The sequence below is a fragment of the Rhinatrema bivittatum genome, chromosome 2 (assembly GCF_901001135.1).
Source record: "Rhinatrema bivittatum chromosome 2, aRhiBiv1.1, whole genome shotgun sequence".
Lineage (NCBI taxonomy): Eukaryota > Metazoa > Chordata > Amphibia > Gymnophiona > Rhinatrematidae > Rhinatrema > Rhinatrema bivittatum.
This window is the reverse complement of record NC_042616.1, coordinates 718,721,385-718,744,904: the sequence shown is the minus strand read 5'-3', so window position 1 is coordinate 718,744,904 and position 23,520 is coordinate 718,721,385. Positions and strand designations below refer to the sequence as shown.

Sequence of the window (23,520 nt, the reverse complement as noted above, 5' to 3'; positions counted from 1 at the left end):
GCCCTTACTATGTCACAGGGGCTACCGGTGCCATTGGTCAGCCCCTGTCACATGGTAGGAGTACAAGATGGCGCCGGCCATCCAGTGCTCCTACCATGTGACAGGATCCGGCCAATGGCATGGATACCCTGTCACATGGTAAGGGCAAAGGGCCATCGGCGCCATTTTGATTAGTGGCAGCCGACGGCCCGGGAGCGGGAGATCGCTCCCGGGACCCCCACTGGACCACCAGGTACCTGTAAAAAGTTTTTGGGGGGTTTGGGAGGGTGGGGGAAGCTAAGGGGTTACTTTTAAAGGGTCGGGGTGGGTTTAAGGGTTATTTGTGTGTGCCGTTTTTCCCGCCCTCCACCAAAACGATAAGGGAATCCCCATGATCAATATCGTGGGGTTTTCCTATCATTTTGGGGGAGCCCCCGATTTCTGACCATATTTTCAATTGTCCGAAGCCCGATTCACATCCCTAAAGGTTATCCCTTTTCTTCATTACCAACCTCAAGCCTTTAGGACTCTGCAATGTTTATCCCATGCCCTTTTAAATTCATTGATTGTTATCGTCGACACCTCTTTTGGGAGAGCATTGCAGGCATCTACCACCCTCTCCGTGAAGAAATAGTTCCTGATGTTGGTTCTGAGTCATCCTCCCTGTAGTTTCATATTGTGACTCCTAGCTGTATAGTTTCCAATGGAAAAGGTTTGATGTTTATGTATTATTAATACCTTTCAGATATCTGAAGTGTATATCATATCTCCTCTGCACCTCCTCTCCTCCAGGGTATACATATTAAGATCCTTCAGTTTCTACTCATAGGTCTTCCAAAACAGATCCCACACCATTTTGGTCACCTTCCTCTGGACCGTTTCCATCCTGTATCCTTTTTGACATACAGTCTCCAGAACTGAACATAGTACTCCAGGTGAGGCATCACCAAGGACCTGTACATGGACACAACACCTCCTATTTTCTGTTGATTATTCCTCTCTCTATGCAGCCCAGCATCCTTCTGGCTTTAGCTACCGCCTTGTCACATTATTTCACTGCCTTCAGATCGCCAGATACAATCACTCCAAGGTCCCTCTCCCGGTCCGTGCACATTAGTCTTTCACTCCCATCATATATATTCTTTAGGATTATTGCACCCCATGTACATGTTTTTGCCCTACTTGGCAAGGAATCTCATCTGCCATATTTTCAACCATTCTTTAAATTTTCTTAAATCACTTTTCATTCTCTCTACTCCTTCAGGCATGTCCACTCAGGCAGATCTTAGTACATTCGCAAAAACACAAACGTTTGCTTCTAACCCATCCACAATGTCACTCATGAAGATATTGAATATAACCACTCCCAAAACAGATCCTTAAGGCACTCAACTTAACACCATTCTCTCTTCAGCGCAGGTTCCATTTACCATTACACATTGTTTTCTGTCAGTTGACCAGTTTGTAATCCATTCCACCATCCTGATACCTACATCCAAGCTTTTCATTTTTTCACGAGCATCCTCTGCAAGACAGTATCAAAAGGTTTGCTGAAATCTAAATAAGTCACATCAAGAACTGTTCCTTGATCCTATCACCCAATCAAATAACTCAATCAGATTTGTTTGACAGGACCTTCCCCTAGAGAATCCATGCTGCCTCGGGTCCAGGAGCCCACCTGATTGTAGATAGTTCACTATTCTCTCCTTCAGCAGATTCTTCATTAATTTTCCCACTACAGAGGTAAGGGTAATTGGCCTGTAGTTTCCAGCCTCCTCTCTGCTACCACCCTTGTGAAGCAGGACCATAACCATTCTTCTCCAATCTTTCTGCATCACTCTCATTTCCAGGGAATTATTGAACAGGTCTTTCAGCAGACCTGCCAGCACATCTCTGAGTTCCCTTAGAATTCTGGGATGTACCCCATCTGGCCCCAAGACCTTGTCCACTTCAGCTTTCCCATCTCTTCTCATACATTCTCTTATGCCTCAAAACTCCTTTCGTTATCTCTTTTGATCTCCAACTCTGCTCTAGTACTCTTATTCACAAGCATGGACACTGCCTTGACCTAGTATTTTCCATTCAAGTGCTGTGTCCCAGATTTCTACACCCCAGTTTTTCCAATCTTAGACCATCATCTGATAACTTTCACACTATACCACCCTCCCCCACAGCCTCTCCAGTCACTATCAAAATCTTCAGGAACTCCAGGCTGTCAACCCTTTTATCTTTCCATTTCTGTTTTATCTCTCCTTTCCTCCACTATATTGTCTGATTTGGTTAATGAAGCTGTTTCTTCATACACTACTCTCAACTCTATTGCCCCTTATCCAATCTGTAAGGTGCACCAAACCCTAGCTTTGACTCATCTCTAGAAATCACTTTCTATATTCCTGTGCCTGCTCTGCACGTCGTCTCTGGCTAAAACCACTTGCCCATGCTAAATTCATAAGTTTCAAATTCATGCTGACCTCCTTCCAGTCAATTGAATATGCTAAGCGAGTATACTATGTTCATTTGACAAACTCTTTTGCATCCAACCTTCACTGTTTCTTTGCCACATTCAATTCCTTCTCAAACTTCTTTCACCTCCCTTTCCATCCTTTACTCTTTGCCCAGACTATGGCTGATTTCTAGAGATGTGTGGGGAAAAATATTCATTTTCGTTTTATTTTTAGGAGTTTTTTCCCCACAAATTTCAGTTCGTGGATTGCTTGATTTGTTTAATTTGTCAGAAAAAAATGAATCAAACAATAACCCCCCCCCCCCCCCCCCCAAAAAAAAATGGCCAAAAATCGAAAATGGGGACTCATGCACTCATGTCCTTAAAAATGTTGGGGCCAGGATACTACCTGGCCCTCAATTACCTGGTCCAGAAGGGATACACCAGCAAGGCCTAGGCCCAGGCGTCAGCTGAATCTAGGCCCAATGCTGGGACCTTGCCTGGAGGCTAGATCCTGACACCTGGGCCTCAGCCTAGGCCGGAGCCAGGCCCAAATCTGCTACCCGGCTCGGAGGCCAGGTCCCTATGCCCGAGTCCTCGCCCAGACCCAGGCCTGTGGCCGGATCCTGAATCTGTGGCCTAGGCCTGGACCCAGGCCTGATGTGGGGCCTGGCCTGAAGGCTGGCTCTGAGGCCCAGGCCCAAACCTTGCCACTGCTCCCTTGTTATCCTCTTTCTTCTGATGCCATCTGCTGGGCTTGTGCTGGAGTTAATTAACTCCAGCATGTTCACCCCAGTGGACAGCACCATTTTGATGTATGGCATTGCCGTACAATTGCCATACATCAAAATGGCAAAATGGTGCTGTCCGCTGAGTGAATGTGCCAGAGTTAATTAACTCTGGTGCAACTCCAGCGGATGGTGTCAAAAGAAAAAAGAGGACAATGAGGGAGCAGCGGCAAGGCCTGTGCTAAAGGCCTGCACCTCACCTGAGGCCGAGGCCTAGGCATTGGGTCCTGGCTTCCGGGCTGGGTCACGGTGTTGAGCCTGGGTCCAGACTCCAGCCTAGGCCAAGGCAGAGGCATCGGGACCTGGCCTCCAGGCCAGGTTGTGGCATTAGTACTGGGTCCGGGCTCCAGCCTAAGTGTCAGGACCCTGTCTCTGAATTGGGTTGTGGAGTTGGGCCTGGGTCCATGCCGAGGCCCCAGCATTGGGACCTGGCCTCTGAGCCACGTCCCGGCCTCAGCTCTGGGCCCGGTTTCCGGCCTAGGCCCACATATCTGAACCCAAGGCCCAGCCTTGCCATCAGATACCCCGGACGGATCAGGTAAGAGACTAAAGACTAAAAAATCACTGGGACTGGAGTTTTAAAAGAAAAAAAAAATTGCTAATCTGTTACAAGTCATCTGTAACATTTATGATTTAAAACAGCCATGATACCTGAAGACAGGAAGGTGGCAAATGTGATGCCAATATTTAGAAAGGCCTCCAGGGCTGATCTGGGAAACTATAGAGCAGTGAGTCTGATGTCTGTGCTGGGCAAAATGGTAGATGCTATTCTTAGAAACAAAAACACCGTCCACATAGCTAGACATAGCTTAATAGGAAAACGTCATCATGGTTTTAGCAAAGGGATGTTTTTCCTTACCAATCTTTTAGATTTTTTGAAGGTGTAGCTCAACATGTAGATAAAGATGAGCCAGTTAACATAGTTTATTGTATTTTCACAAGGCATTTGATGAAGTCCCCCATGAGAGACTCCTCAGGAAATTACAAAATCATGGGTGAGAAGGCAATATTCTATTGTGGATTGCTAACTAGTTAAAAGGCCAGAAAAAAAGTGCAGGACTAAATGGTTAGTTTTCCAAATGGAGAAAGGTACTTAGTGGAGTACCACTGGAATCAGTACTGGGATTTATGCTGTTTAACATATACATAAATGATCTGGAAAAGGGAACGACAAGCGAGGTAATCAAATTTTCAGATGACACAAATTATTAATATTTGTTAAAATGGCAGCAGATTGTGAGGAACTGTAGAATCACCTTGTGAAACTAGGAGACTGGGCAACTGAATGGCAGATGAAATTTAATGGGAAAAGTGTAAAGTCATGCACATAGGGAAAAATAATCCCAACTACAGGTACACAATGCTGCTTCAGTATTAATTAACCAAGAATAATTACCTTTTACTTTTGTCATTGTATAGAAAATACATTTTTAATACAAGGAAAGGTTTCTACTCAACTGCTGTCAATAAACCCTTGATTTTATTTAATGTGGTTATGGGTTAATGAAGAAACTCTCATGTGCTCAGTTAATGATGCTGAGTGCTAAAGATTTAGCACAATTCTTTTAGTCTAAAATTGAACTGGTAAAGAAATCGTTGCTATCATCTAATGTCACTGACAAAAAAAAATTTGTTTGGAAGAGGATCCTTCAAATTGGTCAACATTTTGTATGTTATCTAAATCTACATTGGCTGATGTAGTAGCCTCTGTTAGACTGGCACAGTGTTCTTTAGATCCGTTCCCATTTTTTCTTTTAAAAAATTCTCTTGTATGTATTATCCATATGTCCCTATCTGAAGGATATTTTCCATCTTTATGGAAACAAGCTATAATTCAACCAATTCAGAAGGATTCTATGCAATCTGAAAATATAGTGGCTCATTTCAGTCTAATTTCAAATTATGCACCATAAGTAAAATTTTGGAGAAGTAGGTACTTATGCAAATAGACAATTTTTTTTAGAGGACTCCCATGTTTTAGATAAAGAGCAACTTGGTTTTAGAACCAAATTGAGAAATTGTTGATTTCATTATATGTTGAGATTTGGATTAGTCTTGACAAACATTATTCTGGAGTGCTAATTCAACTGGACGTAGTATTTGCATTTGACACAATTTCCCATTCTTTGTTTCTTGCCTGTTTGGAAATAGGAGGAATCGTAATAAAATACTTTCTTTCTTATTTGTTCAATAGGTAACAGAAGGTTGTTTGTGAAGGCTCAGAATCAGCTTAGTTTACTGTAACCTCAGGAGTTCCCCAGGGTTCAGCTGTATTGTCCTTTTATAATGTATTTTTATAGCCTTTGTGTTCCTTATTAAATTCACTGGGAGTAGTGTATAAATTATACGCCAATGATGTTTAATATTTTAATCCTTGTGAAGAACCTGGTGTTTTCCCATGGCTCTTTTTAAAAAACTGTTATAACGTTGTTATAAATTGGTTTATATGCAATCTATCGCTGTTGAACGAAAATAAAACTACTCTGTGTGGTATGTGGCATGGATGTAAGCCTTTTGTGCTGCAGAGTAATTAATGCAGCCTTGTAGGTGAACCTATGAGGCCTAAGCCAGCAGCTGGTGAATGTTCCCTGTAGCGGGACAGCCTGGAGCTTCACCTATACCAACCATTTCACCTGCAGCTTGAGCCCTTGGGTTTGGGCGGCCAGCCGGATTTAGGCAGGTCCCTAGGGCAGTGAATATGTAAGTTAAAGGCCAGAATATATTTCTTTTTGGTCTAAATTTTATATATTCTTTTTTTTATATAGACATTAGTAGTTAATTTTTTATAGGTAGAAATCTTGTTTATCTCTTTTTTATCTATTTGAACTCCGCTGACTACTAGCAGAAATCCTGGTTTCCTCTGTCCAGCTGATCTTTCATCTTAATGTCTGTTATCTTACGTTTCCTGTTACTTTTCTGGTCTGTGAAATAAGGAAGAAGGGAAAGACCAGTTTTCTTAAGGCAGATGGTGGGGTTTAGATAGCAATCACAAGCTGAACTGTTGATTAGAATTGAGTGTTTGTATTTAATACAAACTGAGTGTTTGTATTGAAAAAAAAACAACACAAAAAGTAGCCAGAAGCTAGAAATAAGCTAGAAGCAGTGTATACCTAAGTAAAAAAGTTGAATAGTTCAGCTCAGTTACTCACCTTGGAAAGGTGTTGAGGTAGTGTGATTGGGTTTGAATAGGGACCAACATTTGTTAATCAAGAGAGCAGTGAGTCACTCTGGCTGACTAAGTGTTAAGGTTGTGTGTTTGATGTGAATAGGTACCATTCTTTGTTAATCAGCACAGCAGTGAGTCACTCAGGAAAACTAACTGACGTGTACATCTCCTAAGGGATTGTTTTGCACTAATTTACCTTAGAAGCACATTATATATTACAAGGGAAGTGTTAAGGTTGTGTGTTTTATTTGATTAGGTACCATTCTTTGTTAATCAGAACAGCAGTGAGTCACTCAGGAAAACTAACTGAAGTGTAAATCTCTAAAGGGACTGTTTTGTACTAACTGAAGTCAGACTGTTCGTATTTCCCAAGCCTCCCACCCCTCGCCCACCCACCCCTAGCTTATCCCTTAATTTATAGGCAGGTGCCACTTAAAAAAAAAAAACCCTAAAAAACTCATCAACAAAAACGTTATTGAGAATTCGATCAGACCCCGGTAGGCCACTACCAGACACATAGTGAATTCACTAATACATTTAAAGGACGTTAGACATATTTCTACCCCCATAGCAACCTAAAACTTAACTAGGAACTGATCAAAATTGAGATGAAGGCAGCAGTTCAGCAGCAAGAGGGGGTCTTCCCAGTCTTTTGCAGAGTGTCACATGTATGATTTTTTACCCACCGGTGAGAATTTGTACATGTGCATGCGATGCAAAGAGCTCCTGGCTCTCAGAGAACGAGTCCGATCTCTGGCGGCTAGAGTGGGAGAACTGGAGGAGCTGAGGCAGACATAGAGGTATATAGATGAGACCTTCAGGGACATAGTAATCAAGTCCCAACTTCAAACTGGCAGCCCTGGTGCTGCCTTGGAGGAAGAAGGTCTCATGATGGGAGAGCACCAACCAGGTGCAGCAGGAAAGGATCCTGTGGCAAGGACCTGCTCTCCAGGTGATGCACTGTCCTTTCGCACAGAGGATATCTCCCCAAGGCCTACTGCCCAGGAAGGAAGGGTTAGGTCGGCCGTCATAGTTGGTGATTCGATTATTAGGAATGTAGATAGCTGGGTGGCTGGTGGACGTGAGGATCGCCTGGTAACATGCCTACCTGGTGCGAAGGTGGCGGACCTCACGCGTCACGTAGATAGGATTTTAGACAGTGCTGGGGAGGAGCTGGCTGTCGTGGTACATGTGGGCACCAACGACATAGGAAAATGTGGGAGGTTCTGGAAGCCAAATTTAGGCTCTTAGGTAGAAAGCTTAAATCCAGAAACTCCAGGGTAGCATTCTCTGAAATGTTCCCTGTTCCACGCGCAGGTCACCAGAGGCAGGCAGAGCTCCGGATTCTCAACGCGTGGATGAGACGATGGTGCAAGGAAATGGGATTCAGTTTTGTTAGGAACTGGGTAACCTTTTGAGGAAGGGGGAGCCTCTTCCGAAGGGATGGGTTTCACCTTAACCAGGGTGGAACCAGACTGCTGGCGCTAACCTTTAAAAAGGAGATAGAGTAGCTTTTAAACTAGAACAAAGGGGAAAGCAGACAGTCGCTCAGCAGCGCATGGTTCGGAGAAAGGTATCTTCAAAGGATACTAATGATGCATTAGAATTAGGGCATCCCGACAGTGAGGTTCTAATAATTAGAAAAATAGTCCAAGTGCCTGTAACTAAAAACTCACCTGAGATAAAAAATTCTAACTTATCCCTATCAATTAAAAAGCAGAATGAAAATACAAACAAAAAACAACTTTGAAATGTTTGTATGCTAATGCCAGAAATCTAAGAAGTAAGATGGGAGAATTAGAATGTAAAGCAATGAATGATGACATAGACTTAATTGGCATCTCAGAGACACGGTGGAAAGAGGGTAACCAATGGGACAGTGCTATACCGGGGTACAAATTATATCGCAATGACAAAGAGGAGCATCCAGGAGGAGGTGTGGCCCTTTATATCCGGGATGGCATAGAGTCCAACAGGATAAATATCCTGCATGAGACTAAATACAAAATTGAATCTTTATGGGTAGAAATCCCTTGTGTGTCGGGGAAGACTATAGTGATAGGGGTATACTACCGTCTACCTGGTCAAGATGGGGAGACTGACAGTGAAATGCTAAGAGAAATTTGGGAAGCTAACCAAATTGGTAGTGCAGTAATAATGGGAGACTTCAATTACCCCAATATTGACTGGGTAAATGTATCATCGGGACATGCTAGAGAGATAACGTTCCTGGATGGAATAAATTATAGCTTTATGGAGCAATTGGTTCAGGAACCGACGAGAGAGGGAGCAATTTTAGATCTAATTCTCAGTGGAGCACAAGACTTGGTGAGAGAGGTAATGGTAGTGGGGCCGCTTGGCAATAGTGATCATAATTTGATCAAATTTGATTTAATGACTGGAAGAGGAACAGTGTGCAAATCCAAGGCTCTCGTGCTAAACTTTCAAAAGGGAAACTTTGATAAAATGAGAAAAATTGTTAGAAAAAAACTGAAAGGAGCAGCTACAAAAGCAAAAAAATGTCCAAGAGGCATGGTCATTGTTAAAAAATACCATTCTAGAAGCACAGTCCAGATGTATTCCACATATTAAGAAAGGTGGAAAGAAGGCAAAACGATTACTGGCATGGTTAAAAAGGGAGGAGAAAGAAGCTATTTTAGCCAAAAGATCTTCATTCAAAAATTGGAAGAAGGATCCAACAGAAGAAAATAGGATAAAGCATAAACGTTGGCAAGTTAAATGTAAGACATTGATAAGACAGGCTAAGAGAGAATTTGAAAAGAAGTTGGCTGTAGAGGCAAAAACTCACAGTAAAAACGTTTTTAAATATATCCGAAGCAGAAAGCCTGTGAGGGAGTCAGTTGGACCGTTAGATGATTGAGGGGTTAAAGGGGTACTTAGAGAAGATAAGGCCATCGCGGAAAGATTAAATGATTTCTTTGCTTCGGTGTTTACTGAAGAGGATGTTGGGGAGGTACCCGTAATGGAGAAGGTTTTCATGGGTAATGATTCAGATGGACTGAATCAAATCACGGTGAACCTAGAAGATGTGGTAGGCCTGATTGACAAACTGAAGAGTAGTAAATCATCTGGACCGGATGGTATACACCCCAGAGTTCTGAAGGGACTAAAAAATGAAATTTCAGACCTATTAGTAAAAATTTGTAACCAATCATTAAAATCATCCATTGTACCTGAAGACTGGAGGATAGCAAATGTAACCCTAATATTTAAAAAGGGCTCCAGGGGCGATCCGGGAAACTACAGACCGGTTAGCCTGACTTCAGTGCCAGGAAAAATAGTGGAAAGTGTTCTAAACATCAAAATCACAGAACATATAGAAAGACATGGTTTAATGGAACAAAGTCAGCATGGCTTTACCCAGGGCAAGTCTTGTCTCACAAATCTGCTTCACATTTTTGAAGGAGTTAATAAACATGTGGATAAAGATGAACCGGTAGATGTAGTATACTTGGATTTTCAGAAGAGAGACTTCTAGAAAAAGTAAAAAGTCATGGGATAGGTGGCAATGTCCTTTCGTGGATTGCAAACTGGCTAAAAGACAGGAAACAGAGAGTAGGATTAAATGGACATTATTCTCAGTGGAAGGGAGTGGACAGTGGAGTGCTTCAGGGATCTGTATTGGGACCCTTACTTTTCAATATATTTATAAATGATCTGGAAAGAAATACGACGAGTGAGATAATCAAATTTGCAGATGACACAAAATTGTTCAGAGTAGTTAAATCACAAGCAGATTGTGATAAATTGCAGGAAGACCTTGTGAGACTGGAAAACTGGGCATCCAAATGGCAGATGAAATTTAATGTGGATAAGTGCAAGGTGATGCATATAGGAAAAAATAACCCATGCTATAATTACACAATGTTGGGTTTCATATTAGGTGCTACAACCCAAGAAAGAGGTCTAGGTGTCATAGTGGATAACACATTGAAATTGTCGGTTCAGTGTGCTGCGGCAGTCAAAAAAGCAAACAGAATGTTGGGAATTATTAGAAAGGGAATGTTGAATAAAACTGAAAATGTCATAATGCCTCTGTATCGCTCCATGGTGAGACCACACCTTGAATACTGTGGACAATTCTGGTCACCGCATCTCAAAAAAGATATAATTGCGATGGAGAAGGTACAGAGAAGGGCTACCAAAATGATAAGGGGAATGGAAAAGCTCCCCTATGAGGAAAGACTAAAGAGGTTAGGACTTTTCAGCTTGGAGAAGAGACGGCTGAGGGAGGATATGATAGAGATGTTTAAAATCATGAGAGGTCTAGAACAGGTAGATGTGAATCGGTTATTTACTCTTTCGGATAGTAGAAAGACTAGGGGGCACTCCATGAAGTTAGCATGGGGCACATTTAAAACTAATCGGAGAAAGTTCTTTTTTACTCAACGCACAATTAAACTCTGGAATTTGTTGCCAGAGGATGTGGTTAGTGCAGTTAGTATAGCTGTGTTTAAAAAAGGATTGGATAAGTTCTTGGAGGAGAAGTCCATTACCTGCTATTAAGTTCACTTAAAGAATAGCCACTGCCATTAGCAATGGTAACATGGAATAGACTTAGTTTTTGGGTACTTGCCAGGTTCTTATGGCCTGGATTGGCCGCTATTGGAAACAGGATGCTGGGCTTGATGGACCCTTGGTCTGACCCAGTATGGCATTTTCTTATGTTCTTATGTTCAGCTACACCTCCCAAGCTTCTCTGCCTCCTTGGACTTACCAGGGGTACCCGCTCCTCGGGGCCCTCGCTCTTTTCTTTACTTTCAGATTACAGATAGGAACCAGTACTCGCTCCTCGAGGGCCCATGTTCCTGGACACTCTGAAGATTGTCCACTGCTTGGAAGCTATCGCTGCTACAAACAATTGTGAGTTACCATCGCTCTCTCAGAGCTTTCCTTGGAACCAGGTACTCGCTCCTCAAGGGCCTAAACCTTTCCAGCACCTGAGCTTCCTTGAGATCTTATGTGAGTTTTGTCATCTAGTTCTGTTCATGAACTCTGCCTACTTTGCCTACTCACTTTCTACAGTTTCTCAACAGCTCAGCCATCCTGGATCACTGTTCCAGTACCTGAGGGACCAAAGCCCTGCCGGGCATAACAGCTCACTACTGACACCTCTGGTGGTTTCAAAAACCTGTTTAATAAAAGAACTAATGTGTGTCTGTCTCCATACTCAAGCCTAGCCTGTGGTCCCTCTCGGGATATCCTCCCGAGGGCATGGTCATCTGCCACCAGCTCAGGGATCCACCCACAACTACATCAGATTGCTAACTCCTCACGGAGATTCATTACAGATTGCTAACTCCTAGCTCTAAAACAGAGCTTTCCTAACAGATTGCTAACTCCTAACTTCAGTTAGTCAGCCATAGTGACTCACTGCTCTCTTGATTAACAAATGTTGGTCCCTATTCAAACCCAATCACAAAACCTCAACACCTTTCCAAAGTGAGTAACTGAGCTGAACTATTCAACTTTTTTACTTAGGTATACACTGCTCCTAGCTTATTTCTAGCTTCTGTCTACTTTTTGGGTTTGCTTTTTTTTGTGTGTGTGTGTTTTTTTTTCAATACACTCAGTTCTTTAAAAATCTGCAGAACACTCAGTTCTGCAGACTTTTAAAAGTAAACACACTACCTACTGCTTACTAGCTACCTTATTGACTGACTATTAAAAATACAAACAGTCTAACTTTATTCACTGCCTTTCTGACTATTAAAGGCACAAACACACAAACACACTAAATAATATTCCAAGATAGTTAACTTTACCCCAATACTTTTAAAAAAGACAATGTTCCAAGCAAAAACTTACTGATTCCTTTCAGCCACCAGCAAGGTGATCCTCTTGCTAACTCAGCTAGTGAAAACAGAGACCTTTAAATATTGGAAGCGGATGACATCATCTCAGGGGGACGCCCCTGAGGTTCGCGCTCTTACTGGTATTTCAATCAGAGCACGCGCACGTGCCTTAGGTCTTCAGGCAACATGGCGGATCTGCAACGTCGAGAGAGCAAGGATGGAGAAACATGGTGGAGGAGGCAAAGCTGGAGAGACAATTCTGCATGAGGCAAGGCTGGAGAGACAATTCTGCACGAAGCAAGGCAGAAGAGACAAGGCTGCATGAGGCAAGTTTGGACAAGGAATCAGGAACATAGGACACAGAAACTTGAAACCAACATGCACTACTAATGCATATGAGACCCACTGCTGAGGTGAGGTAATGCTGTGAGGCCCTTGCTTAAATAGGTCAATCAGCCTGATATCATCGGGCATCACGCAACATTTTACACTGCAGAGTCTAATTAATGAACACATGCCTAAAGGAAGGCTGCAAGAGCAGTGGCATCCCAGACCGCACTGGACGGGATTTGGGGCAGGAGGTTGTGCTCTCACTACGGGATGGGTACGGTCAAGTCAGGGGTGAGTGAGGTGGCTCGCAGGGCCCTCTCATGATCCATCGAATGTAACACTCTGCTTTGGTTGGAGCACAGAGAATGCCTTTGTGATATTATTGGGATATCGGTGGGCATAATTTTTGTTTGATGGAGGAGGCATGTAACCTACGAGTGATGGTGGATGGAAAAATGTCATTTTGTAATCACATTAAAAGGGTTTCTAAACAAGAATTTTAAAACATCTTCTCTTCAATTCCACCAAGTGCTGTCTGTCCTGAGGAAATATTATGTAGTGATTAATGCAGTCAGATATAGCTGTTAGGACCTGGCCCAGACAGCATGAAAAAGTGGTTTGGGACATGCACCCGAGGACCCCTACTATCATCTGGAAGGAGCCGGATGCCAGGAAGTGCAGAGTGGCCAATAGTTTGGTCAACCCTGCTATAGCGTGGCACCTTTCTGTGACCGGATCCAGATCCCCTCGGATTTCTTCATATAATTCCAGGATAGCCTGAGAGCTTAGGTGATTCCTGCTAACCACATAATCCTCTGGCATGCCCAGCAATGAGGCTCATGGAGGAAAGATGCGCTCTCTGAATCCCCTCTGTCGTGCCCGCCTGCGTGCCCTGTGCTGGGCCCTCTCCCTGTGGGGCCCAGAGCTTGGGCTCCAGTGCAGGGACTTTCCTAGGAGGGCTTGGAACTTCCCTTGCCTGTTCTTGTGGTTGTTGCTCTTGTTGTCTGCGGAGAACATCTTGAAGCTTCCAGTATCCCTCAACAAGTAAACTTGAAATAAATATTAAAAGTTTAGGAGGACAGGCCAGGTAAAAAAAGGTGTTTTTAATGGCCACGGAGGGCATGGTAGGTGTGTCTGTTAGAAGGCCTCATTTGAGCATGTGATAACGGCTGTGATCTGCAATAACGGCCATGGGCATGCAATAAAAACCTTTTTTTGCTTTGTACCGCAGGAAAAAAAAGTATAGTTATTGCTGATGTTAAATCCTATGTTAGTATGCGTTTATCGCGGAATGCGGTAGGACAACTTAATTTGCATTAACTCCTCCCACTTGCATACTAACATTACAATTTGCATGCTAGCTTGCACTGCACTATTTATCGTGCGCACAATTCGCGTTAGACTCCATTTAACGCGGGTTAGGCCCCTAATGTATTTGGATGAATGACCCACTAAGTAGCTTGATTCAGTTCCATTTGGATCTCCTTCAGGTTTTGAAAGCTCATAAATGAACCTTATTATTTTCTAAGCCCACACATTTAGGGGAAAATCAGCAGTTTATTATTGATTTATTGCTTTTTTTTTTTTCTTTTAAACGATAGACATCCCAGTTCATCAGTAGCAAACATGAACCTGGTTATAAAGTAATTCAAAGGAAAACTGAATAGGATTAGTATTTGTTCCTAAGATTAGATGGTTTCTTGTCTGATCTGTTCCTGCCTCTTATATTTTATTTCAACTTAACTTTAAATGTATCTCAACTTCAGGGACTAAAGAAAGAAATTAGAATTAGTCTGCTTTTCATTATCACAAACTACAGTAACTGATTTCATTGTCAGGTTAATCCCCATTTTATTTTTATTTTGCACTTGCAGAGTATGCCAGAATGACAAATACAATCCCAGATGCTAGAGAGCTGATGAAGACTCCGCCTTTCCTTGATTGCTGGGTTTAAGCTACTCGGGACATTGTGTCAAACTTGACAGGATCCTGATGCCCACATCCAATCCTCATTAAGGTTTGCTAGTGATTTGCATGGTTTTCTACAAGCTGCACTACTGCTTCAGTCCCCAGTGACTATTTAAAGTTTAATTTGTCTTCTAGTTTTACTTGCAAACAATTCATTTCCAATTGTTTGAGAGTTGGAAAGAGTTTATATTTTGTTCTAGAAGGGATAAGGGTCTTCTGAGTATTGTAAATGGCTTCTTAGTGCTGCATATCGCTTTAGGTAGTCAGATTTAATTTAAAACATTATTCCCCTTTAGGCTTACTTCTGTTTCTGCTTCATCCACGGGCAAAGACAAAGCCTTAGCAGAGTTTTTCCAAAAGACCAAGTCAGGTATGAAAAGAAAATGGAAAGCTCTACTTTGTTATGTTAACTGAATCCATCATTACAAAATTAATTTATATAATTAACTTGAGAAATGATATGGCTTAATTTTTTAAGTAATTTTTTCAGTGGCTGAGGTGAGGAAATGCTGTGAGGCCCTTGCTTAAATACTGTATTTTTCGCTCCATAAGAAGCACCTGACCTTAAGACGCACCTAGAATTCAGAGGAGGAAAATTAAAAAAAAAATTTAAAAAATGGTGTGCTAAACTGGCTCTGTTCCCGGGCGGCTGTGCGTCTTATGGAGCAAATTATGGGAGTGCATAACATTTTTTTGTCCCCTTTTCGTTTTCGGGTCTGGGGAGGGCCATTTCGGTCCACTCCCCAGATCAGAAAACTTTTATCTTGCTCTTTCTGTGGAAAAAAAAACCAAACAAAAAAACCCCCCATCCCAACCCTTTAAATTTAATTAACTACAACCCCTGACGGCCCTTTGCTCTTACTATGTCACAGGGGCTACTGACAGCCCCTGTGACATAGTAAAGGCAAAGGGCTACTGACAACCCCTGTGACATAGTAAAGGCAAAGGGCCGTCAGCGCCATTTTGATTACTGGCAGCCGACGGCCCAAGTGCATGAGATTGCCCCCGGACCCCCGCTGGACCACCAGGGACACTTGTCAGGTCTTGGGGGGGGGGGAGTTGTAGGTTTTATTATATTCGCTCCATAAGATGCACAGACATTTCCCCCCCACTTTTGGGGGGGGGGGGGGGGAAGTGCGTCTTATGGAGCAAAAAATACGTAGGTCAATCAGCCTGATATCATCGAAGGGCACCACTCAACATTTTACACTGCAGAGTCTAACTAATGTGCACATGCCTAAGGGAAGGCTGTGAGAGCAGTGGCATCCCAGACCACACTGGACGGGATTTGGAGCTAGAGTGGGCTAAGTAGAATACAATTTTATTTTATTAAGGTTAAGATATCTTTGAGATATATTTGATTCCATGTATGCAGTAGAATTTTATTTCTGTCAAACTGTGAAAAAATATAATTTAATTAGCTGATGTATTTTACTGACAACTATGATCTCTACTTCTAGCAAAATAATGAACAACAAAATCTCCCACATTACAAATGACAGTTTTTGGGCTATAAATTTAGACTTTATGTATGTTTGTTCATAAAGTAATATTTTTCTTTAGAATATTTGTAAAGTACACATTGACAATTCTAAGTATAATCTTGTGATTTTTCTGACCAGAAAATAATATTGCAATGACTTCAATTAAAAAATAAATATCTAACCACTGGCACCGCCTAATGCAGATGGAGTGGCTGACGCACATCTCCACGACATCGTTGCCAGTTTCTACAGATATGGGATCCAGACCTTCAGGCACTGCCACACAGAGCGCGGAGTTTGATCCTAAATGACTGACATATCTTACTGTTTGGTACTGGACTAAAGGTCGCGGGGCTGCTGAACCCCGCATCACAGTATGTTTTGTTTTAGCTTGTTTGTATTGGAAGGGGGGAAGGGGGGAGGGGATACTTCGTTGTATTCTGAAATATAAGTTTTTTTTGCATTTCTGTATTTCTCTTGTCGGACACTGAAGGATGCCTGTGTTCAACATGTCATACGTTTCTTGTTGAAGTGTGCAAAATGCAATAAAAATTGTTTAACATAAAAAATAAATATCTAAGTTCTTTGAGGTCCATATTCAAAAGCATTTAGCCGGATAACTGAGAAGTTATCCAGCTAAATGAAATTTTGGCACTTATCCAGCTAAATTCTAGCGGGAAAATAAGTTCTTCAACTCAGAGGAGTTGAATTAGCTGGATAAGTCATCTGACTGGCCTGTAGACCTCTCCTAAAGTTAGACAAATATACTTATCTGGTTAATTTTAAGATAGCTGGGTATATTCAGCGGCTAAGTAGCCGAGCCTTACTTGAATATGGACCTATTAATATATTAACTTTACGATTAAGAAAAAGAGACATAATTGCGCATTGTAACTGTGATCTCACTAAAATTCCTGGTGTGGAATTCCTGAAGGGAGCCATCATCTCCATCCCTGCTCTTCCAGAATTCCTTAGGGGAGGGTTTTTGCTTTTCTCTGCTAGTTTCCTCCATGAGGCTGAGCAGATGAGAAACTAAAACACAACAAAGCAAGTTCAAAGAAAGCAAAATGAAATAAGCGTGGCAGCTGCCTCTAGAAGTTTCTACTTTGACTGGAAGGTGATCGCAAACAGTACTGAGAAATATGTGATTGTGTCTCTAACCTCTGGTCCTAAGATAAGTATCTAATGATTTAGGAACCATATGTCTAAGGCTTTTGTTTAAATAAAATTCTACTAAAATATACTCTCAGTTGAAAATGATATGCAAATGCATACAAGTAAGCTTCCACTGAGGTTATGCTTGACGAAAATGATAAGAAAATAGAAGGGACATGGTATATATCTATCTATAGAAACCCTCTAGGTTGCCACTAGATGGCCCTGGCCTGGATTAGGAAGTTAAGAGAGGGGCGTACCATTCTTAATAGCACTCTGAGGCTTGCTAGCAGGTGAGCTCCTGTTTGGATATTGGGTTGGGGGGGGAGGGGTTGAGTATAGAAAGTGGTGTAGCATTTTTGGGAGAAGGTTTTTTTTTGTCTTTTGTTTTAGGGCTCACAGTCTGAGAGACTTTACCCTGTCCAGTGTGCAATCTGCCTGGAAAGGTTTCCCTCAGGAGTTTGGAGGAAGTGAACTAATTTTGTGAAGTCATTTTTGGAGTTATTTTCCTCACCGGGGTGGGTCACCTAGAGAACCAAAAGGGCTTGAGAGGGGATGTAAGAAAGCCTCATCTAAAAACCCAACAGGTTGGGAGAGAGAATACTCGGAAGAGGAGGAAGGTACCCTTGGTAAACAGAATCCCCAGTGAATAGAGCACAAGGCATTCCCTGGTTTGGAACCCTGCATCCTAAGGTAGGCGGGGGTTAGAATGGGAAAGAGGTTGTCCCAGGTTGAGAAAAGATCCAAGAGCAAGCCCTGGTAGGGGCAAATGCTCAATTGGATAAGATAGTGCTCATAGGGAGGGTATGTGGCAGAGTACCCTATAGAAACCCTCAGAACACCTTAATAGACCGGTCAGGGCATTCTGGGTCCAGGGTGTCTCCTCTGAGCAGGAATAAAGCGTAAGCTCAGAGGAGTGCAAGGGAGGCCCTGGGGAAGATGAAGAGATGGCAGCTTGGTTGAAGTGTTTGGTAAGACGTATTGCTGAGGTAAGCTGCTTCTTTGTTCCATTGTGAGTGTGTATAATAAAGTATGCAAAAGAAAACTGGAGTCCAAACTATAATCTGTCTCCAGCCAGCCACAGACCGCTCATGCTCTGTGACAGCGCTATATATGTATGCATAACCCCAATGTATCTCACTCACAATCTACCCCTTATCTGTATATATGTATTGCTTATGTGCTCAATGTTTTTTTTCTATGTAATCTACTTTATACCTACACCCTTACAAAAAAGGTGGAATATCAAATTTTATTAATACATGAATAACTATGTGAATAATTGTAGATCTTTGTGCTAATTTACATTTAACCCCCGTTCCCCTTTAAACTAAGACATAAGTATTAGTGTTTCTTTTCAGCCTCCCAGAATGAATGCTTATAACACATTTCCTTGGGCTTTCGTTTAAGTAATAGTTAACACTCAAGATTAGGGATGTGAATCGTTTTAGGACGATTAAAATTATCGTCCGATAATTTTAATATCGTCTTAAACCGTTATGGAACACAATACAATAGAGATTCTAACGATTTATCGTTATAAATCGTTAGAATCGTGAGCCGGCACACTAAAACCCCCTAAAACCCACCCCCGACCCTTTAAATTAAATCCCCCACCCTCCCGAACCCCCCCCAAATGAGTTAAATAACCTGCGGGTCCAGCGGCGGTCCGGAACGGCAGCGGTCCGGAACGGGCTCCTGCTCCTGAATCTTGTTGTCTTCAGCCGGCGCCATTTTCCAAAATGGCGCCGAAAAATGGCGGCGGCCATAGACGAACACGATTGGACGGCAGGAGGTCCTTCCGGACCCCTGCTGGACTTTTGGCAAGTCTCGTGGGGGTCAGGAGGCCCCCACAAGCTGGCCAAAAGTTCCTGGAGGTCCAGCGGGGGACAGGGAGCGATTTCCCGCCGCGAATCGTTTTCGTACGGAAAATGGCGCCGGCCATACGCGTATGGCCGGCGCCATTTTCCGTACGGAAAATGGCGCCGGCAGGAGATCGACTGCAGGAGGTCGTTCAGCGAGGGTTCCGGCGCCTCGCTGAACGACCTCCTGCAGTCGATCTCCTGCCGGCGCCATTTTCCGTACGAAAACGATTCGCGGCGGGAAATCGCTCCCTGACCCCCGCTGGACCTCCAGGAACTTTTGGCCAGCTTGTGGGGGGCCTCCTGACCCCCACGAGACTTGCCAAAAGTCCAGCGGGGGTCCGGAAGGACCTCCTGCCGTCCAATCGTGTTCGTCTATGGCCGCCGCCATTTTTCGGCGCCATTTTGGAAAATGGCGCCGGCTGAAGACAACAAGATTCAGGAGCAGGAGCCCGTTCCGGACCGCTGCCGTTCCGGACCGCCGCTGGACCCGCAGGTTATTTAACTCATTTGGGGGGGTTCGGGAGGGTGGGGGATTTAATTTAAAGGGTCGGGGGTGGGTTTTAGGGGGTTTTAATGTGCTGGTTTTGCGATTTTTAGATTTTTAGATTTTTCACGATTTTTCACGATATTTTACCCCCCCAAACGGCAACAATACGATTCCCTCCCCCTCCCAGCCGAAATCGATCGTTAAGACGATCGAGGACACGATTCACATCCCTACTCAAGATACCTCCAGCATGTAAAACCATCTTCAACTCTTACATTAAAGAGGCATCTGTAAAAAGTTTGTTTACACTGTTTATTGTCACATAAGAGGTATAAAAAGTATATTTTACTAAAAATAGCTTGCGTAAGTAAAGGATTAGTCTTTTTCTGCTGTGCTGATTCTTCCTTTGTAGTTTCTTTCCATGATGTTTTGAACACTGTTTTTGAATGTGTTTATTAAAGTCAGCACATCAAAAAAGGATCAAAGGGGAGAGCTGGTAAGAGCCCAAGAAACCCCAAGTGTATTGTGCTGCCTCATTGGGAAGTTATGCAGATTCAAGTAAACAAGTGTAAATTGTTGAGGTTTTAATGAACATTTTCTACAATCATTTTATCTGAAGTAATTCTATATAATAACATCTGTAGAGCAGATGGCCATGATATAAAAAAGCAACGCTGCCGTTTCTTTCCGCTCTAACAGTACATCTCAGATGACTACTTTTGTCACTGAGCTCAGTTTGGTTCAGCAAATAATTTGTGAAGTGCAGCTGCTACAGATGGTCGCAATAGATATGTGATTGTAAAATCAAAGACATAGTGAAGTATTTACGTATCTGTTTCATGAAATAAAAATTTTGGCATTAGCCCAGCTCAGGAGTATCTATGTACAAGAGAAAGCAATTCTAGATACTTTTTTTTCTTTGTTGAAGAGTTGCTAAACAAGCTTTTCTAATTTGGGTGTTTTGTGTCTTGAAATGTTTGCATAGTATTGCATATATACTGAATGACATCACAAGACAATAAATTAAGCTATCATTTCCTTATCAGTAACAGCGTTATGGCATGAAGAATACCAGCAGGATCATCATAAACATCACTGCTCAGCTACTGCTGGGTTTCTTTATTTTTAAAACTGCTGTAAATCACTTCAAGTTGTTTGCAGAGTAGGCGATTCATAAATCAAAATAAAAATTAAAAATAAATTATCACCAACTGTCAGCTAGACTTTGATCTTGGGAAAGACACTTTATTTATCTGTAGCTTCAGGACTTAAAAAAAAAAAAAAAGCATGTGTATTAATCTGGCTTTCTTGGTCAACAACAAAAATAAAAAAATAAACAAGTTGTTAAAAACAGAGAGATCGATATTCATAAGCCATTTAGACGGTTAACTGAAAAGTTATCTGTCTAAATGGTTAACCAGTGATATTAAATGCCGTATGTGGAGGTATTCCGGAACTGGAGGTAGGCATTTTGGGAAGGAGAGGAGTTAGTAGCATACGTTATGCAGATAACTCGAATATTCAGAGTTAGATGCATAACTTATGCGGCTAACTCTAGTTGCGCCATAGGGCTGTCCTAAAGTTAGCTGGATATAACTTTAGGATAACTGGGTATATTCAGTAGTGTTGCTGCGCCACTGATTATCCCTGTTAAGTTAGTCGGATTAGCTATATCCGTCTAACTTAACTAGTTGCGCCAGGGCTGAATATCAGCCTCAGAAATTTTTTTAAAAGTTGTAAACCACCTTGAAAAGGCAATCTAAAAATCTCCGAAATGTATTTGACCCAATATTTAAATCTGTCTGGATATGACTTAATAAGTTATATCTGGCTAAGGCTGAATATCGCCAGTTAGCCAAATAATGTATCCAGCTAAGTAGGGCTGCCCCGATCCGCCCATTGCCCATCCACAAATTGATCGGCTATGAAATAGCTGGATAAGTGACTTGAGAGCTTAATGCATTTTGAATATTGGGCCCCTTATTATTCGTTTTTCCCATGGCTCATAGAATGATCATGGGCAAATCTGTTCAGACCCTCATGCCTCAATATACCCTACTGTATTTGAACAACAATGGTAAACATGTTTAATTTTCTCCTCTCTGGTAGAAATCTGCTGTTATTTGTCTCGTTTCATTTCCATTAGTGTGCACTAGAACAAAACAAAAAACACAAATGATGCAAAAAAAATAAATTTTCAAATACAACAAAACAAGAAAGACTATTTTTTGGCCACAAATTCCTACTCTCTGGTCCAAAAGATGTCATAAGACATGCAAGCCTTGGTGCATAGCAAACAAGGATGTGCAGTCATCTTGGCGCCGCTCAGAACAGCCAGCATCACCATTGTTAAAGAGCATTGGATGGAGCAGGAGCAACTGGCCTTCATTCTTGCCCTTCTGAACCACCAGATCATTAAGATCGGGTAAGTGGGGGTTGGCGAGATCTCAGGCCCTCAGCTCAGCCAGGTATTTTAAGGGGAGAGGAGGAATGGCGGGACCTAGCTAGGTCCAGTCTGGATCTATGTTTTCAGGAAGCATGAGGGTTTGAGGAGCACTGGGGTAGAAAGGGGAGGGGGGTGAGGTCAGAGGGCCTCTTAGAGGCCTTTTTAAAAAATTTTCCCCCATCCAAAAGCAAATATACCTGAAGATTTTTAAGTATTTTGATTAAAGGTATTTTTGTTTTGATCCATTCAGAACAAACAAAAAATGATCACATTCATCCCATGTTACACATTCAGGCAAAACAAATGCACATCCCTAATAGGAAATCCCTTCTAAAAACACAAAAGATGCAACAGATAAGGCACACTTTTTGCACTCGGTCTGCCAATTTGTACCTAACCATTCTGCTGTCACAAACTCTATTTGATCTCTGGTCTTCTATCCTTCCACTTTTTTCTCTCTCCCAAATATGTTATTTATCATGGGCTGCCAATTTCCTCCTGCTGTTTTGGGCTTTCATCTCAAGTGGAACTGCTTTTATTGGTCTACAGTGCCATGAGCTTTCATTTGCAACTTTTTGGGGGCTTTTCCCTATTTTATGACTTCTCTCCTATTTAGCTCAGTCAACGGCTTCCTCCAAAACCTGGTATACACGGACCCTGAATTTGGCCTCTAGGTGTCATAGTTATGCAATGGGAGAGACTTCTTTCACCTAGGGGCTGTTAATGCTGCCTCTACGGCATTCTCAGTCGGCCTACGGAGGAGAAGCCAGACCTTGGAATGGAACCTTGATCTCTGCACAACAGCATGTGCCACCACTTGGCCAGTCCCCCAGTATGGTTTAATTTTTATCACTATTTTGATTCATTCTATCTGTGTTGGAAAGCTGTTTCAGGTGTCAACCATCTTCACAGTGAAGAAATCCTGAATTCCTGAATCCAACCTCTAATCCTCAGGCTGGCCAGGACTGGAGATATTGCAGAGAAAGCATTTACAAAACCTGGATGGTGAAAAACCCAACTATTGTACAACAGTAACACCTAGCTGACAAGAAGAACAGCTACAATGGTTTCTAGAAGGAACTGTGGTTTTTGCCCTTCAGCTTGAGGTCTGACTCTGAAGTAGCTTGGCTACATGGGATGGGAGAGGGTTAAAAATGGGGCAAAAGCCCAGGGTAGGTGCAAAAGAAGGCTCATGGCACTATAGCCATTATGGGGGCTGGCACTGATTGAGCTCAACATCCAAATACACTGGCAAATGCTAAAAAGAAATTACAATGAACTGTCATTACTGCTGGATTAAGTATTAGAAATCAAAATAGTGGGTAATAATCCAAATAAACAAATATTTCTATGCTAAAAAAATTTAGAACCATATATTTGGGCTGCAAATTATCAAGGAAGCAGTACAGGGTAAGGGTGAAATTCTTCTAAGAGCAAATCAAGATCTAAGGTAGATTATATCTGATGATCTCAAGGTGGCCAAATAGGTGGATAAGGTGACAGCAAAAGCCAGAAAGATGATTGACTGCATAGGGAGAGGAACAGTCAGCAGAAAAAAGGTGATATTGCCTCTGTATAAGTCTGTGATGAGAA

At 42.3% G+C, this 23,520-nt stretch overlaps 1 protein-coding gene and 1 long non-coding RNA gene across 2 annotated transcripts in view; one reads left to right on the top strand and one right to left on the bottom strand.

The window, feature by feature from the left end:
* Positions 1-23,520, bottom strand: part of VPS13B (vacuolar protein sorting 13 homolog B) — a 2,198,633-nt gene that overhangs the window by 448,081 nt on the left and 1,727,032 nt on the right.
* On the top strand, positions 14,334-16,566 carry LOC115085588. Its single transcript, XR_003854901.1, has 3 exons — positions 14,334-14,539; positions 14,787-14,860; positions 16,113-16,566. It is a non-coding gene; the product is annotated as an uncharacterized LOC115085588 (long non-coding RNA).